Source organism: Oncorhynchus tshawytscha, linkage group LG05 (genome assembly GCF_018296145.1).
Source record: "Oncorhynchus tshawytscha isolate Ot180627B linkage group LG05, Otsh_v2.0, whole genome shotgun sequence".
Taxonomy (NCBI): Eukaryota; Metazoa; Chordata; class Actinopteri; order Salmoniformes; family Salmonidae; genus Oncorhynchus; species Oncorhynchus tshawytscha.
The window spans coordinates 38030381-38049914 of NC_056433.1; positions in this window are offsets into that span (position 1 = coordinate 38030381).

Consider the following 19534-nt stretch of genomic DNA (forward strand, 5'->3'; position numbering starts at 1 on the left):
GCCTTACCTTTGACGAGCGTCTTTTGTTGGCACTCCAATATTTCCCATAAACACCACAAAAGGTCCTTTGTTTGATTAAATCCGTTGATATATATCCAAAATGTCAACTTATTTGGCGCGTTTGATCCAGAAAAACACCGGTTCCAACTTGTGCAATGTGACAACAAAATATCTCAAAAGTTACGTGTAAACTTTGCCAAAACATTTCAAACTACTTTTGTAAATACAATTTTAGGTATTTTTTAACGTAAATAATCAATAAAATTGAAGGTGGGATGATCTGTGTTCGCATATCTTTTAAAACATTTTGCTAAACCTCAACATCTAAACACTCTCCTGCAACCCGCCTCACCCAATGTAGCGTGGATCTGCTTTGGATCTCTAAAGTACTTATATTTACTTTGGATCCGGAACCCCTCAACTGAAGCTAGCCAACTACCAGCTATCAGTCAGCAAACCATTGCTAGCGGTCATCAGCTAACCTTTAGCTCGGAAAGCTCTCGCCAGTTCGAACAACGCGACTCTAACCAGAGCATAACGGACCTACTATTTTTATCCCCGGATTCCCACCGCAAACGGAACATTTTCTGCTGGATCTTCACAACTAGCTAATTAGCTAACCGCAACCCCGGATGACTACTCCTGGCTAGCGTTTCCATCCACTTAGATTGAAGCTAGCCCGGCCAGAGCTCCTGTGCTACCACCGAAGCATACTCCTGGGCTACAATATCCAGACCCACGACCGGTCTATCGATGTCACCGCATGAAGAGGCATAAACAGACTTAACCCCATCTCGACGTCCCCCAAAGGCTAACTTTCTAGCCCTTGCTATGTGCTTGCAAATTCGGCCTGCTAACTGCTAGCTTGTTTAGCCCCGGTCTGCTAACTGCTAGCTTGTTTAGCCCCAGCCTACTAACTGTTAGCACAGGCCTGCTAACTGTCTGAATCGCCACGTCCCCAGCCAGCCAAACCACTCACTGGACCCATATTTATTTTCAATCTCTTTCCGATTTTTAATTTGATTATACCTCCCGGTAACCTGCCTCGCCCAATGTGATATGGAATTATTTTACATTTTTATAACACATTCAAGAAGCTCCAGAAGCTAACCAGCTAACTAGCTACAAGCTATTTAGTCATTGTTAGCCACTGCTAGCGGCTTTTACCTTCTGCACAGCCAGCCAGTTTTTTTTGCCTGGATAATACTCACCAGTCTAGCTTCCCTGTCCCATCTACCACTGCCCCCTAGACACTGATCACTTGGCTACATAGCTGATGCCTGCTGGACTGTCCATTAATCACGGTACTCCATTCTGTTTGTTTATGTTTTTATCTGTCGGCCCCAGCCGCACTCAGGCTCTGGGTGTAGTTAATCCGACCCTCTCTGGCTAGTCAACGCCATTTTACCTGCTGTTGTTGTGCTAGCTGATTAGCCGTTGTTGTCTCACCTACTGTTTTAGCTAGCTCACCCAATCAACACCTGCGATTACTGTATGCCTCGCTGTATGTCTCTCTCAAATGTCAATATGCCTTTTATACTGTTGTTCAGGTTAGTTATCATTGTTTTAGTTTACAATGGAGCCCCTAGTTCCACTCTTCATACCCCTGATACATCCTTTGTCCCACCTCCAACACATGCGGTGACCTCACCCATTACAACCAGCATGTCCAGAGATACAACCTCTCTCATCATCACCCAGTGCCTGGGCTTACCTCCGCTGTACCCGCACCCCACCATACCCCTGTCTGCGCATTATGCCCTGAATATATTCTACCATGCCCAGAAATCTGCTCCTTTTATTCTTTGTCCCCAACGCTCTAGGCGACCAGTTTTGATAGCCTTTAGCCGCACCCTCATACTACTCCTCCTCTGTTCCGCGGGTGATGTGGAGGTAAACCCAGGCCCTGCATGTCCCCAGGCACCCTTATTTGTTGACTTCTGTGATCGAAAAAGCCTTGGTTTCATGCATGTCAACATCAGAAGCCTCCTCCCTAAGTTTGTTTTACTCACTGCTTTAGCACACTCTGCCAACCCTGATGTCCTTGCCGTGTCTGAATCCTGGTTTAGGAAGGCCACCAAAAATGTGGAGATTTCCATACCCAACTATAACATTTTCCATCAAGATAGAACTGCCAAAGTAATGTCATACTTTCCAGGTCCATACCCAAACAGTTCGAACTACTAATTTAAAAAATTACTCTCTCCAGAAATAAGTCTCTCACTGTTGCCGACCCCCCTCAGCTCCCAGCTGTGCCCTGGACACCATTTGTGAATTGATCGCCCCCCATCTAGCTTCAGAGTTTGTTCTGTTAGGTGACCTAAACTGGGATATGCTTAACACCCTGGCAGTCCTACAATCTAAGCTAGATGCCCTCAATCTCACACAAATCATCAAGGAACCCACGGGGTACAACCCTAAATCTGTAAACATGGGCACCCTCATAGACATTATCCTGTCCAACTGGCCCTCCGAATACATCTCTGCTGTCTTCAATCAGGATCTCAGGGATCACTGCCTCATTGCCTGTATCCACTACGGGTCCGCGGTCAAACGACGACCCCTCATCACTGTCAAACGCTCCCTAAAACACTTCTGCGAGCAGGCCTTTCTAATCGACCTGGCCCGGGTATCCTGGAAGGATCATCCCGCCAGATGAGGATGCCTGGTCATTGTTTAAAAGGAACTTCCTCACCATCTTAGATAAGCATGCTCCATTCAGAAAATGCAGAACTAAGAACAGATATAGCCCTTTGTTCACTCCAGACCTGACTGCCCTCGACCAGCACAAAAACATCCCGTTGCGGACTGCAATAGCATCGAATAGTCCCCGTGATATGCAACTGTTCAGGGAAATCAGGAACCAATACACACAAGGCCAGCTTTTTCAAGCAGAAATTTGCATCCTGTAGCTCTAAGTCCAAAAAGTTCTGGGACACTGTAAAGTCCATGGAGAACAAGAGCACCTCCTCCCAGCTGCCCACTGCACTGAGGCTAGGTAACACGGTCACCACTGATAAATCCATGATAATCGAAAACTTCAACAAGCATTTCTCAACGGCTGGCTCTGGTTCTGAAAGAGCTGCAAAACCTGGACCCATACAAATCAGCTGGGCTTGACAATCTGGACTCTCTATTTCTGAAACTATCCACCGCCATTGTCGCAACCCCTATTACCAGCCTGTTCAACCTCTCATATCGTCTGAGATCGCCAAGGATTGGAAAGCTGCCGCAGTCATCCTCCTCTTCGAAAGGGGGAGACACCCTGGACCCAAACTGTTACAGACCTATATCCATCCTGCCCTGCCTTTCGAAGGTCTTCGAAAGCCAAGTCAACAAACAGGTCACTGACCATCTCGAATCCCACCGTGCAATCTGGTTTCCGAGCCGGTCACTTGTGCACCTCAGCCACGCTCAAGGTACTAAACGATATCATAACCGCCATCGATAAAAGACAGTACTGTGCAGCCGTCTTCATCGACCTTGCCAAGGCTTTTGACTCTGTCAATCACCATATTCTTATCGGCAGACTCAGTAGCCTCGGTTTTTCTGATGACTGCCTTGCCTTGTTCACCAACTACTTTGCGGACAGAGTTCAGTGTGTCAAATCGGAGGGCATGTTGTCCAGTCCTCTGGCAGTCTCTATGGGGGTGCCACAGGGTTCAATTCTCGGGACGACTCTTTTCTCTGTATATATCAATGATGTTGCTGTTGCTGCGGGTGATTCCCTGATCCACCTCTACGCAGACGACACCATTCTGTATACTTCGGGCCCGTCCTTGGACACTGTGCTATCTAACCTCCAAACAAGCTTCTATGCCATACAACACTCCTTCCGTGGCCTCCAACTGCTCTTAATTAAATGCTAATAAAACCAAATGCATGCTTTTCAACCGTTCGCTGCCTGCACCCGCACGCCCGACTAGCATCACCACCCTGGATGGTTCCGACCTAGAATATGTGGACATCTATAAGTACCTAGGTGTCTGGCTAGACTGTGAACTCTCCTTCCAGACTCATATCAACCATCTCCAATCTAAAATCAAATCCAGAGTCGGCTTTCTATTCCGCAACAAAGCCTCCTTCACTCACGCCGCCAAACTTACCCTAGTAAAACTGACTATCCTACCGATCCTCGACTTCGGCGATGTCATCTACAAAATAGCTTCCAATAGTCTACTCAGCAAACTGGATGCAGTTTATCACAGTGCCATCTGTTTTGTTTGCGACCTGTATGCTCTAGTCGGCTGGCCCTCGCTACATATTCGTCGCCAGACCCACTGGCTCCAGGTCTTCTACAAGTCCATGCTAGGTAAAGCTCCGCCTTATCTCAGTTCACTGGTCAGGATGGCAACACCCACCCGTAGCACGCGCTCCAACAGGTGTATCTCACTGATCATCCCTAAAGCCAACACCTCATTTGGCCGCCTTTCGTTCCAGTTCTCTGCTGCCTGTGACTGGAACGAATTGCAAAAATTGCTGAAGTTGGTGAGGGAGATAAAAGTCTCCAACTTTAAACATCTGCTATCTGAGCAGCTAACCGATCGCTGCAGCTGTACATAGTCTATCGGTAAATAGCCCACCCAATTTTACCTACCTCATCCCCATACTGTTTATATTTATTTACTTTTCTGCTCCTTTGCACACCAATATCTCTACCTGTACATGACCATCTGATCATGTATCACTCCAGTGTTAATCTACAAAATTGTAATCATTCGCCTACCTCCTCATGCCTTTTGCACACAATGTATATAGAATCTCTTTTTTTCCTACTTGTTATTGACTTGTTAATTGTTTACCCCATGTGTAACTCTGTTGTCTGTTCACACTGCTATGCTTTATCATGGCCAGGACGCAGTTGCAAATGAGAACTTGTTCTCAACTAGCCTACCTGGTTAAATAAAGGTGAAAAAATGTAATTAATAAACACAGGAGTAAAACAAACTGTAGCATGCTTTCTGGTCACGCGCCTCTAACAGTACACTTCAAGTGACCCTCGTTCAAGATGGCCGTTCTTCTTCATTACACAAAGGAATAACCTCAACCAATTTCTAAAGACTGTTGACATCCAGTGGAAAAGATAGGAACTGCAAGAAGGTCCCTTAGAAATCTGGATTCCCAATGAAAAGTTATTGAAAAGAGAGTGACCTAAAACAAAAATCTCAATGGTTTGTCCTCAGGGTTTTGCTTGCTAAATAAGTTTTGTTATACTCAGACATATTTCAAACAGTTTTAGAAACATCAGAGTGTTTTCTATCCAAATCTATTAATAATATGCATATATTATCTTCTGGGGATGAGTAGCAGGCAGTTGAATTTGGGCATGCATTTCATCCGGACATGAAAATACTTCCCCCTGTCACCAAGAAGTTCAGTAGGTGTTCCTTTTGTCCAGGTGGGAAGGGGCTGTGTGGTGTGCAATAGAGATTGCAGCATCTGTGGATCTGTTAGGGTGGTATGCAAATTGGAGTGGGTCTAGGGTTTCTAAGGTGACTGTGTTGATGTGAGCCATGACCAGCCTTTCAAAGCAGTTAATGGCTATAGACGTGGTAGTCATCTAAGTAGGTTACCTTGGTGTTCCTAGGTACAGGGACTATGGCGGTCTGCTTGAAACATGTAGGTATTACAGACTCAAATCAGGGACAGGTTGAAAATGTCGGTGAAGACACTTGCCAGTTGGTCAGCGCATTCTCAGAGTACACGCCCTGGTAATCCGTCTGGCCCTGGGGCCTTGTGAATGTTGATCTGTTTAAAAAGGTCTTACTAACATCGGCTACGGAGAGCGTGATTACACAGTCGTCCGGGACAGCTGGTGCTCTCATGCATGCTTCCGTGTTGCTTGCCTCGAAGTGCGCACAGAAGTCATTTAGCTCGTCCGGTGGGCATGTGTCAGAGGGCAGCTCCCGGCTGGACTTATTGTAGTCTGTAATAGATTGCAAGCCCTGCCACATCTGACGAGCGTTGGAGACGGTGTAGTAGGATTCAATCTTAGTCCTGTATTGACACGTTGCCTGTTTGATGGTTCGTCAGAAGGCATACCTGGATTTCTTATTAGCATCTGGGTTAGAGTTCTGCTCCTTTTAAGTGTCAGCTCTACCCTTTAGCGCAGTGGGGATGTTGCCTGTAATCCATGGCTTCTGGTTGGGTTATGTACGTACAGTCATTGTGGGGACGAAGTCATCGATGCACTTATTGATGAAGCTGGTGACTGATACACCTCAATGCCATCGGATGAAACCCGGAACAATTTCCAGTCTGTCCTAGTAAAACCGTCCCCTAGCTAGCTCATCTGAGCACTTCATATTAAGAGTCACTGGCCCTTCCTGCTTTAATTTTTGCTTGTAATATTATGGTTAGATTTGCCAAATAGAGGGCAAGGGAGAGCTTTGTACGCATCTCTGTGTGTGGAGTAAAGTTTTTTCCCCTCTACATACCGGTAGAAATGAGGTAAAACGGATTTAAGTTTCCCTGCATTAAAGTTCCTGGCCACTAGGCACACCGCCTCTAGATGAAAATGTTATTTATTCTGATGGGCTTATTCAGCTCGTTGAGTGCGGTCTTAGTGCCAGCATCAGTTTGTGGTGGTAAATAGACAGCTGTGAAAAATATAGATGAGAACTCTCTCTGTAAATAGTGTGGTCTATAGCTTATCATGTGATACTCTACCTCAGGCGAGAAAAATCTTGAGACTTCCTTAATATTAGATTTTGCGCACCAGTTGTTATTGACAAATAGACACAGACCACCACCCCTTGTCTTACTGGAGGCAGCTGCTCTGTCGTGCCGATGCACGGAAAACCCAGCCAACTGTATATTATCAATTTCATCATTCATCCACGATTCAGTGACACATAAGATATTAGTTATTAATGTCCCATTGGTAGGATAGTCTTGAACAGAGCTCATCCTGTTTATTCTCCAATGATTGAACGTTGGACGGATGGTAGAGGCATCCCCTGTATTGGTGCCTTTTTTCATACGAATTAAGGGGATCTTTGCCTGTGCTGGTATCAGCAGTAAATCCTTCGCGTCTGACTCATTAAAGAAAAACAATCTTTGTCCAGTAATCGCTGTCCTGTATCCAGAAGCACTTTTCGGTCATAAGAGACATTATGTACAAAATAAAGTACACCCCCCCCTCCCAAAAAAACACAAAATAGCACAATTGGTTAGGAGCCCCTAAAACGGGAGCCAACTCCTCCGGTGCCAATATCCTACTACTAACTCAGCAGCATTACAGTTCTTGACACAAACCGGTGTGCCTGCCACCTACTACCATTCCCCGTTCAAAGACACTTAAATATTTTGTCTTTCCCATTTACCCTCTGAATGGTACACATACACAATCCATGTCTCAAGGCTTAAAAATCTTCCACATACTGAATGTCATTTGTTGAATCCATTTCAATGAGGGATCATAGGTTCCACCTGGTCAGTCTGTATGTCAAGGAAAGAGCAGGTGTCCTTAATGTTTTGAACACTCAGTGTATATACATATAATGCATATAAACATACAGTGTACAAAACCTTAAGAACATATGTGGGGCCCCGTGTTGAGGATCAGTGTGGCGGAGGTGTTGTTGGCTACCTTCACCATTCTCAAAATCCAATGATTTTCACCGTTTGAAAGTTTTTACAGTGATCTCTTGCGCTTTTGCCATGTAGTGCGACTAGGAAATGATCAACTTCAACCGGTATACCTAAAAATGACCATATACACTGATTGTTTGAAGTACAAAACTTCTCCATACCCAATCAGCAGGTAGGCTATAGCCAGTCGATCATCCCTGTCAGTGGCCCGCTTGGGCCAGTGAGAAAAAAATATTGTAATCATGCCATTTTGAATCTAGGCTAGATTTTTTTTTAAATAACAGACGGATACCCAAAGCTGTCGATTATTTATCACACGTTGGGTGCACACATACAGCCTATAGATAATCTGTCAGGCAGAGAGATCGTGCAGCTCTCAAACAGCTGGTTGTAGCGTGAGGCAAAGACCGACAGTAGTAGGGGTAGGAAAGTATTCCATGTTATGATTAGCGGTGTAGTATTCATTTTTTTAGGTGAGGGAAGGCACACTTTAAATGATTTATCATGAGAGGCCCATAAACAATGCCTAGTAATGTGCATGCTCCAAGAAAGGTTCAAATCTCACCTTTCTGGTAAGAATAGTTATAGAATTGCTGAGGTGTTCTCACTTGAGGACAAGCTCAAGTACACAGTACATATATGATAAAAGATTTCATATGATCCATTTCCTATTCAACAAAACTGTATGAATAAGGCTTGAAATGACTTAAGCTTTCTAAATTAAATAAAAATATATTTAAATATTTTAAAAATAAAACATATTTATTTTTTAAATGTAACTAGGCAAGTCAGTTAAGAACAAATTCTTATTTACAATGGCGGCCTACCACGGCCAAACCCAGTCGATGTTGGGCCAATTGTGCACCACCCTATGGGACAATCACGGCCAGATGTGATGTAGCCTGGATTCGAACCAGGTACTTCAGTGATGCACTGAGATGCAATGTCTTAGACCATTGCGCCACTCGAACCATGATCAGTTTTTATTACGGATGTAGGCGCTTTCGTTTGTTTCCCACGGCTTCAATTGAAGGGTGTTGTCTGTTGCGCTTGTTGCAGTTATTATGAGCGAACCCAGTTTTTGGTCGCTTTCTAGTTTTAAAAACATGATACAGTTAGTCCTAAATAACTAAAACATCTCAAATGGCGAGACTGCAGTAGCTACCATATGGACAGACTTCATTAGTGTGTTTGTGTCGGAAGCATGCAGTCTATTTAGTCAGGCAAGGCCCACATTCTTCTGACACATTTTAGAATGTACAAATTATGTGAATTTCAACGCATAATGAGATTGGATAGGCCGGTCTATTAAAAATGCATTATACTTAAAGTGGTAATACATACATTTGTGGGTGCATTTTTTCTATAGGCTATTACAACAATTGAATGAAATGTAGGTCCTTGAAAATTACAATTAAGTGGTGGAAAAACTTGTTGAATTTGATTTGCCAATGTCTGTATAAACCCTTGCTCAGCCCGCAAACAAAGCATTAAATCACCTGCTATTGAAATTATGCACACTTCATTCACTTTCCGGTTACATTTTGACCCGGGCTAGTATTTCTCTCCCCATTCATGCCAGGATCTTTCAGTTGGCACTAGCCCGGTGTGATACTGGCAAATTTACCTGAATGTCGAGGCCTGCTGTGTGTGGTGCGCGTAGGGCCTATACCAATGTCTAGCCGTTAGCGATCCTAACAATAACCTAACCCAGTGGTCGCCAACTGGTCGATCGCATTCCTAGTCGATCAACAAATATTTCTGTAGAAAAGCCAACGAACGATAAAGGCTTACGCTCCTTTTTTAAAATCGTGTTGCCGGTAGGTGCACTTGATTCAAAAGCCCTGCCCACCGGGTAAGCAGTGTTCCCATGTGCTTCCATGAACCTGGCCACAGCCAAATTTAATAGGTTACTAGCCTACGTAAGATTTAATAACTTTTAAAACCATGACCACAGAGAGAATGTCAAACGAATACAGCAAAGAGCTGCTGTTTTTATGAGTTCATGTTAAAGTTTATATTCAGCACTATCACTGTTTTTAATTCAACACTATTACAAAACACTTCTCCGTACTTCTGCTCAGGCTGCAGCTGCAATGAATGAGTAGCCAAGTATCGAAAGCCCAGCGTTTTATTATTATTAACAGCTCGTCGTGTTGATTTTAATATTAAGGAATATTTAACATTCTCTGGTCATAGAAACAACATGAATTTGTGGATGAGACATGCGGTTCGACTCGAGTTTCACCATCAGGTGGAAGACGGTGTCCCCGCTCTCTGGTCTGTCTCACTGGAGGAAAGGAAGGAGAGAGCAGGGACCGTGAGAGGCGGTTGGGAAGATTTGTTTTGAACAGTCATCCAAATCAGAATACCAAGTCGGAAACTCTGGCATCCTTCTTGAGCTCCGACCTGAAGATCACTGACTTTGTGATTTGAAAAAAAGCAAATTATTTCAATTCATGCTCTTCAAGTGCTCAACCAACTGATCCATTTCATCAAAGCTCGAGTTTTGAAAAATAATATGGTCTGATTTACAATATTGGCAGGCCAATCATAAACCCAATATGCTATGATAATGTATTAGGCCTACTGCCCAAACCTCATTCCTACAAAACTGTTTGTGTGAGGTTAAGGTAAAACTGCAAAAGTGATCTTGACCCAGAAAAGGTTGGTGACCACTGGCTTAACCCTTTTCGGGCAATTGAAAGGTATCAACAAAGTAACCTATGCCTACCTGGCAGAATCACATACTTGCATTAATCCAGTGGCCATTTGTGTAGAAAACTCCATCACAAGTATGCTACAACACCACTAGCCACACAAGTCTGGATGGTGCGCACCTGAACTAAAAAGGTAACACAAAAAAGACCTCAATGTGGTTTAAGCATTGTTGTTCACTTAGAAAAACAACTAAATTGGATGTTCTATTAAATAGTGATTGGGATTTGTTATCGTCACAACTGGTGTGGACTTCACAGTAAACGCTTGCTTCCGAGCCCTTCCCAACATTGCAGAGTTTAAAGATAAAAATAGTAAGAACAGGAAAAAAATAAAATACACAAGAATGGAGCTATTCAGAAAGTTCACACACACATTCACTTTTTTCACATTATTGTGTTGCAGCCCGAATTAAAAATAGTATAAATTAAGATGTTTGTATCACTGGTCTACACACACCCCATAATGTCAAAGTGGAATTATACAGTGGGGCAAAAAAGTATTTAGTGAGCCACCAATTGTGCAAGTTCTCCCACTTAAAAAGATGAGAGGCCTGTAATTTTCATCATAGGTACACTTCAAATATGACAAAATGAGAAAAGAAAATCCAGAAAATCACATTGTAGGATTTTAACTGAATTTGCAAATTATGGTGGAAAATAAGTATTTGGTCACCTACTAACAAGCAAGATTTCTGGCTCTCACAGACCTGTAACTTCTTCTTTAAGAGGCTCCTCTGTCCTCCACTCGTTACCTCCACTCGTGTATTAATAGCACCTGTTTGAACTTGTTATCAGTATAAAAGACACCTGTCCACAACCTCAAACAGTCACACTCCAAACTCCACTATGGCCAAGACCAAAGAGCTGTCAAAGGACACCAGAAACAAAATTGTAGACCTGCACCAGGCTGGGAAGACTGAATCTGCAATAGGTAAGCAGCTTGGTTTGAAGAAATCAACTGTGGGAGCAATTATTAGGAAATGGAAGACATACAAGACCACTGATAATCTCCCTCGATCTGGGGCTCCACGCAAGATCTCACCCCGTGGGGTCAAAATGATCACAAGAACGGTGAGCAAAAATCCCAGAACTACACGGGGGGACCTAGAGAATGACCTGCAGAGAGCTGGGACCAAAGCCTACCATCAGTAACACACTACGCCGCCAGGGACTCAAATCCTGCAGTGCCAGACGTGTCCCCCTGCTTAAGCCAGTACATGTCCAGGCCCATCTGAAGTTTGCTAGAGAGCATTTGGATGATCCAGAAGAAGATTGGGAGAATGTCATATGGTCAGATGAAACCAAAATATAACGTTTTGGTAAAAACTCAACTCGTCGTGTTTGGAGGACAAAGAATGCTGAGTTGCATCCAAAGAACACCATACCTACTGTGAAGCATGGGGGTGGAAACATCATGCTTTGGGGCTGTTTTTCTGCAAAGGGACCAGGACGACTGATCCGTGTAAAGGAAAGAATGAATGGGGCCATGTATCGTGAGATTTTGAGTGAAAACCTCCAGCAAGGGCATTGAAGATGAAACGTGGCTGGGTCTTGCAGCATGACAATGATCCCAAACACACCACCCGGGCAACGAAGGAGTGGCTTCGTAAGAAGCATTTCAAGGTCCTGGAGTGGCCTAGCCAGTCTCCAGATCTCAACCCCATAGAAAATCTTTGGAGGGAGTTGAAAGTCCATGTTGCCCAGCAACAGCCCCAAAACATCACTGCTCTAGAGGAGATCTTCATGGAGGAATGGGCCAAAATACAAGCAACAGTGTGAAAACCTTGTGAAGACTTACAGAAAACATTTGACCTCTGTCATTGCCAACAAAGGGTATATAACAAAATATTGAGATAAACTTTTGTTTTTGACCGAATACTTATTTTCCACCATAATTTGCAAATAAATTCATTAGAAATCCTACAATGTGATTCTGTTTTTTTTTCTCCTTCATTTGGTCTGTCATAGTTGAAGTGTACCTATGATGATTACAGGCCTCTCTCATTTTTAAGTGGGGGAACTTGCACAATTGGTGGCTGACTAAATACTTTTTTTGCCCCACTGTGTGTGTGTGTGTGTATATATATATATATATTTTTTTTATTAATAAAAAGTATTCAAACACTTTCTTACGGCAAGCTACAATACATTCTGGAGTAAAAATGTCCTTAACAAGTTAGGGGAGGGTTTGGCCGGGGTAGGCTGTCATTGCAAATAATTTGATCGTAACTGACTTGCCTAGTTAAATAAACATTTTAAAAACTCACATAAGGAATCTAATAGTGTTTAACATTGTTTTTAATGTTTACCTCATTTCTGTACCCCACATATACAATCATCTGAAAGGTCCCCCAGTAGAGAACTGCATTTCAAACACTGATTCAACCACAAAGATCAGGAAGGTTTTCCAATGCCTCATAAATTAGGGCATATATTGGTAGATGTGTAAAAAACTTTTTTTTTAAAGCTGACAATGAATATCCTTTTGAGCATGGTGAAGTTATTAATTACAGTTTGTATCAATACACCCAGTCACCACAAAGACACAGGTGTCCTTCCTAACTCAGTTACCGGAAAAGAAGGAAACCGCTCAGGGATTTAAACATGAGGCCAATGGTGACTTTAAAACAGTTGCAGAGTTTAATATAGTTTAATGGCTGTGATAGGAGAAAACTGAGGTCAGATCAACAACATTGTAGTTACTCCAAAATACTAACCTAAAAGACAGTGAAAAGATGGAAGCCGGTACAGAACAAACAAATATTCCAAAACATGCATCCTGTTTGCAACAAGGCATTAAAGTAATAGTGAAAAAAAAAGAAAAGAAAAAAAGTGGCAAAGCAATACTTTTTGTCCTGAATATGTTTGGGGCAAATACAATACATTACTGAGTACCACTCTTCATAATTTCAAGCATAGCCATATCATGTTATGGGTATGCTTGTAATCATTAACCTGTTGATCCTACCCCCTACTTTTTCGAACATTCTGTTAAAAATCGCGCAACATTTCAGCGTCCTGCTACTCATGCCAGGAATATAGTATATGCATATGATTAGTATATGTGGATAGAAAACACTCACGTTTCTAAAACTGGTTAAATCACCGCTGTGACTATAACAGAGCGTCTGTTTCATCGAAAAGCGCAAGAAAAACTGATCACTGAAAACTGAAAAAAATATCCATGCGCCACTTGCATGTATTGTTCAAGGGGCACGAAATTAAATAGGGCCGAGATTGCAAGTCCTACAGCTTCCACACGATGTCACCACTCTTGTCAATTGCCTTCGTTGTTTCTTGGTCAAACGAGGAAGAGAGACCACTTTCCATCCGGTCTCCGACAGGACGTTATGGAAGAGAGATTTTGGAAATGATTTGAAGACATGGAGCTATTGAATACACATCGCCTCGTGATCAATTTGATAGATTATTAACGTTTACTAATACCTAAAGTTGGATTACAAAAGTATTTCGAAGTGTTTTGTGAAAGTTTATCGTCGACTTTTTTAATTAAAAAAAATGACGTAGCGTTTTGAAACTGTCTTTTTTTCTGAATCACACAGTTTCCATAGATGGATATTTTGGGTATATATGGACCGATTTAATCGAAAAAAAGACCCAATAGTGATGTTTATGGGACATATAGGAGTGCCAACAAAGAAGCTCGTCCAAGGTAATGAAAGTTTTATATTTTATTTCTGCTATTTGTGTAGCGCCGGCTACGCTAATTCTTTTGTTTACGTTGCCTTCAGGTATTTCGGGGTGTTGCATGCTATCAGATAATAGCTTCTCATGCTTCTCATGCTTTCGCCGAAAAGCATTTTAATAATCTGACTTGTTGGCTAGATTCACAACGAGTGTAGCTTTAATTCAGTGCCCTACATGTGTGTTTTGATGAACGTTTGAGTTTTAACGAGTGCTATTAGCATTTGGCAGATGCCTAGATGGGACGTCTGCGTCTCAGGTCGACGTAATTAAGGTTTGGGGAGATTTTCAGGGTAAGAAAAGAAACCGAAGGGAGCTAAGCAAAATCTTAAGAGGAAAAACTGGTTCAGTCTGCTTCCACCTGACACTGGGAGATGAATTCACCTTTGAGCACGACAATAACCTAAAACACATGGCCAAATCTACACTGGGGTTGCTTAACAAAAAGACAGTGAATGTTTGAGTGGCCAAGTTACAGTTTTGACTTAAATCTACATGAAAATGTATGGCAAGACCTGAAAATGAATTAACAACCAATTTGACAGACCCTGGAGAATTTTGGAAGTAAAAAAAAAAGGGCAAATGTTGCATAATCCAGGTGTGTAAAGCGCTTAGAGTCTTACCCAGAATGATTCAACTGAAATGGCTGCCAAAAAGGTTATTCTACAAAGTACTGACTCAGGGGTGTGAATACTAATGTAAATGAGATACCTGTATTTAAATATTCAATACATTTGCTAACTAATTGTAAAAACCTGTTTTCACCTTGTCATTATGGGGTATTTTGTGTAAATCTATTTAACCCATTTTGAATTGAGGCTGAAATAACATCTTGAATAAGAGGTATGAATACTTATAAAGGGAATGTACTCTTTACTGTATAAAGAGTACCAGTACCACATCAGTGAGCATAAGTATGAGACATTTGAGGTAGATAGAATGCATTTGGAAAGTATTGGCTCGAGTGGCTCAGCATTCTAAGGCACTACAGACCCTGGTTCGATCCCAGGCTGTATCACAACCGGCCGTGATCCGGAGTCCCATAGGGCGGCGCACAATTGGCCCAGCATTGTCCTGGTTAGGGTTCGGCAAGTGTAGGCCGTCATTATAAATAAGAATTTGTTCTTAACTGACTTGCCTAGTTAAATAAATAGAAATTCAGACCTAGACTTTTTCCACATTGTTACATTTAGAGCCTTATAATCTCCACACATTTGAGCTCAGGTGCATCCTGTTTACATTGACCATCCTTGAGAAGTTTCTACAACTTGATCGGCGTCCACCTTTGGTAAATTCAGCTGATTGGACATGATTTGGAAAGGCACACACCTGTCTATATACGGTCCCACAGATGCCAGTGCATGTCAGAGCAAAAACCAAGCCATGAGTTTGAAGGAATTGTCATTAGCGCTCCAAGAAATGATTGTGTTGAGGGGATAGGTAGGTCTGGGTACCAAGAAAATCTCTGCTGCATTGAAGGTCCGTAAGAACACAGTGCCCTCCATCATTCTTAAATGGAAGAAGTTTGAAACCACCAAGACTCTTCCTAGAGCTGGCTGCCTGGCCAAACAGAGCAATATGGGGAGAAGGGCCTTTGAGGGAAAAAAAAAAGAAAAAAAAAAAGCCAAACCTTGACCCAGAAAATATAAAAAACTATCGGCCTATATCGAATCTTCCATTCCTCTCAAAAATTTTAGAAAAGGCTGTTGCGCAGCAACTCACTGTCTTCCTGTATACGAAATGCTTCAGTCTGGTTTTAGACCCCATCATAGCACTGAGACTGCACTTGTGAAGGTGGTAAATGACCTTTTAATGGCATCAGACCGAGGCTCTGCATCTGTCCTCGTGCTCCTAGACCTTAGTGCTGCTTTTGATACCATCGATCACCACATTCTTTTGGAGAGATTGGAAACATTAATTGGTCTACACGGACAAGTTCTGGCCTGGTTTAGATCTTATCTGTCGGAAAGATATCAGTTTGTCTCTGTGAATGGTTTGTCCTCTGACAAATCAACTGTAAATTTCGGTGTTCCTCAAGGTTCCGTTTTAGGACGACTACTGTTTTCACTATATATTTTACCTCTTGGGGATGTCATTCGAAAACATAATGTTAACTTTCACTGCTATGCGGATGACACACAGCTGTACATTTCAATGAAACATGGTGAAGCCCCAAAATTGCCCTCGCTAGAAGCATGTGTTTCAGACATAAGGAAGTGGATGGCTGCAAACTTTCTACTTTTAAACTCGGACAAAACAGAGATGCTTGTTCTAGGTCCCAAGAAACAAAGAGATATTCTGTTTAATCTGACAATTAATCTTAATGGTTGTACAGTCGTCTCAAATAAAACTGTGAAGGACCTCGGCGTTACTCTGGACCCTGATCCCTCTTTTGAAGAACATATCAAGACTGTTTCAAGGACAGCTTTTTTCCATCTACGTAACATTGCAAAAATCAGAAACTTTCTGTCCAAAAATGATGCAGAAAAATGTATCCATGCTTTTGTCACTTCTAGATTAGACTACTGCAATGCTCTACTTTCCGGCTACCCAGATAAAGCACTAAATAAACTTCAGTTAGTGCTAAATACGGCTGCTAGAATCCTGACTAGAACCAAAATAATTGATCATATTACTCCAGTGCTAGCCTCCCTACACTGGCTTCCTGTCAAGGCAAGGGCTGATTAAGGTTTTACTGCTAACCTACAAAGCATTACATGGGCTTGCTCCTACCTACCTGATTTGGTCCTGCCGTACATACCTACACATATGCTACGGTCACAAGATGCAGGCCTCCTAATTGTCCCTAGAATTTCTAAGCAAACAGCTGGAGGCAGGGCTTTCTCCTATAGAGCTCCATTTTTATGGAATGGTCTGCCTACCCATGTGAGAGACGCAAACTCGGTCTCAACCTTTAAGTCTTTACTGAAGACTCATCTCTTCAGTGGGTCATATGATTGAGTGTAGTCTGGCCCAGGAGTGTGAAGGTGAACGGAAAGGCTCTGGAGCAACGAACCGCCCTTGCTGTCTCTGCCTGGCCGGTTCCCCCCCTCTTTCCACTGGGATTCTCTGCCTCTAACCCTATTACAGGGGCTGAGTCACTGGCTTACTAGGGCTCTTTCATACCGTCCCTAGGAGGGGTGCGTCACTTGAGTGGGTTGAGTCACTGATGTGATCTTTCTGTCTGGGTTGGCACCCCTCCTTGGGTTGTGCCGTGGCGGAGAACTTTGTGGGCTATACTCGGCCTTGTCTCAGGATGGTAAGTTGGTGGTTGAAGATATCCCTCTAGTGGTGTGGGGGCTGTGCTTTGGCAAAGTGGGTGGGGTTATATTCTTCCTGTTTGGCCCTGTCCGGGGGTGTCCTCGGATGGAGCCACAGTGTCTCCTGACCCCTCCTGTCTCAGCCTCCAGTATTTATGGTGCAGTAGTTTGTGTGTCGGGGGGCTAGGGTCAGTTTGTTATATCTGGAGTACTTCTCCTGTCCTATTCGGTGTCCTGTGTGAATTTAAGTAGGCTTCTTTTTAAGTAGGTTTCTTTCTTTCTGGGCCCTAGGACCATGCCTCAGGACTACCTGACATGATGACTCCTTGCTGTCCCCAGTCTACCTGGCTGTGCTGCTGCTCCAGTTTCAACTGTTCTGCCTGTGATTATTATTATTTGACCATGCTGGGCATTTATGAACATTTGAACATCTTGGCCATGTTCTGTTATATTCTCCACCCGGCACAGCCAGAAGAGGACTGGCCACCCCACATAGCCTGGTTCCTCTCTAGGTTTCTTCCTAGGTTTTGGCCTTTCTAGGGAGTTTTTCCAAGCCACTGTGCTTCTACACCTGCATTGCTTGCTATTTGGGGTTTTAGGCTGGGTTTCTGTACAGCACTTTGAGATATCAGCTGATGTACGAAGGGCTATATAAATACATTTGATTTGACAGGGAAGTGACCAAGAACTCGTTGGTCACTTTGACAGAGCTCCAGAGTTCTTCTGTGGAGATGGGAGAACCTTCCAGAAGGACAACCATCTCTGCAGCACTTCACCAATCAGGCCTTTATGGTAGTGGCCAGACAGAAGACACATGCACATGACAGCCCGCTTGGAGTTTGCTTGGAGTTTGCCAAAAGGCATCGAAAGGACTAAGAGAAACTTTAAGAGAAACAAAATTCCCAGATGAAACCAAGACGGAACTCTTTGGCCTGAATGCCAAGCGTCACGATTGGTGGAAACATGGCACCATCCCTATAGTGAAGCATGGTGGTGGCAGCATCATGCTGTGGGGAGGTTTTTCAGAGGCAGGGTCTGGGAGACTAGTTGGGATCAAGGGAAAAATGAACAGAGTAAAGTACAGAGATATCATTGATGAAAACCTGCTCCAAAGGGCTCTGGACATCAGGGGTGAAGGTTCACCTTCCAACAGGACAATGACCCTAAGCACACAGCCAAGATAACGCAGTAATGACTCCATGACAAGTCTCCTTTGACGATTGGATGTTCTTATAGGCACTATAGTATTGCCAGCCCAATATCGTGGGTTGATAGGCTTGAAGTCATAAACAGCACTGTGCTTCAAGCATTGTGAAGAGCTGCTGATTTGTAAACTCAGTAAAGTGCTGTTTGAATGAATGCTTACGAGCCTGCTGCTGCCTACCACCGCTCAGTCGGACTGCTCTATCAAATCAATTATAATATAAAACACAGAGAAATACGAGCCTTAGGTCATTAACATGGTCAAATCCAGAAACTATCATTTTGGAAAAAAAAATATTATTCTTTCTGTGAAATACGGAACCAATCCATATTTTATTGAACGGGTGGCAACCCTAAGTCTAAATATTCCTGTTACATTGCACAACCTTCAATGTTGTCATAATTGTGTACAATTCTGGCAAATTAATTACGGTCTTTGTTAGGAAGAAATGGTCTTCACACAGTTCGCAACGAGCCAGGCGGCCCAAACTGCTGCATAAACCCTGACGCGAATGCGCTTTTGTTAAATCATCACCCGATCGGCGAAGTAGGCTGTGATTCGATGATAAATTAAAAAGGCACTACATTGATTATATGCAACGCAGGACAAACTAGTTAAACTAGTCATATCATCAACCATGTGAAGTTAACAATCAATCTTAATATAGTCACTAGTTAAGTTTAATTCTAGCTAGCAACTTACCTTGGCTCCTTGCTGCACTCGCATAACAGGTGGTCAAGTCTGCCACGCAGTCTCCCCTTAGATTGCAAAGTAATCGGCCATAATCGGCATCCAAAAATGCAGATTACCGATTCTGAAAACTTGAAAAAAGTTGAAGGGTCTAAATACTTTCCGAATGCACTGTACACGAAGGAAGGGTAAAGTGACTAGGCATCAGAACAGATCAGAGTAGTAGCAGCAAATTATGTGTAAGTGTATGTGTTGTGTCGGTATGCATGTGTGTGAATGAAGCTTATGTGAATGTGTGTGGGTTGTGTGTGAGAGTGAATACAGTTGAAGTCGGAAGTTTGCATACTTAGGTTGGAGTCATT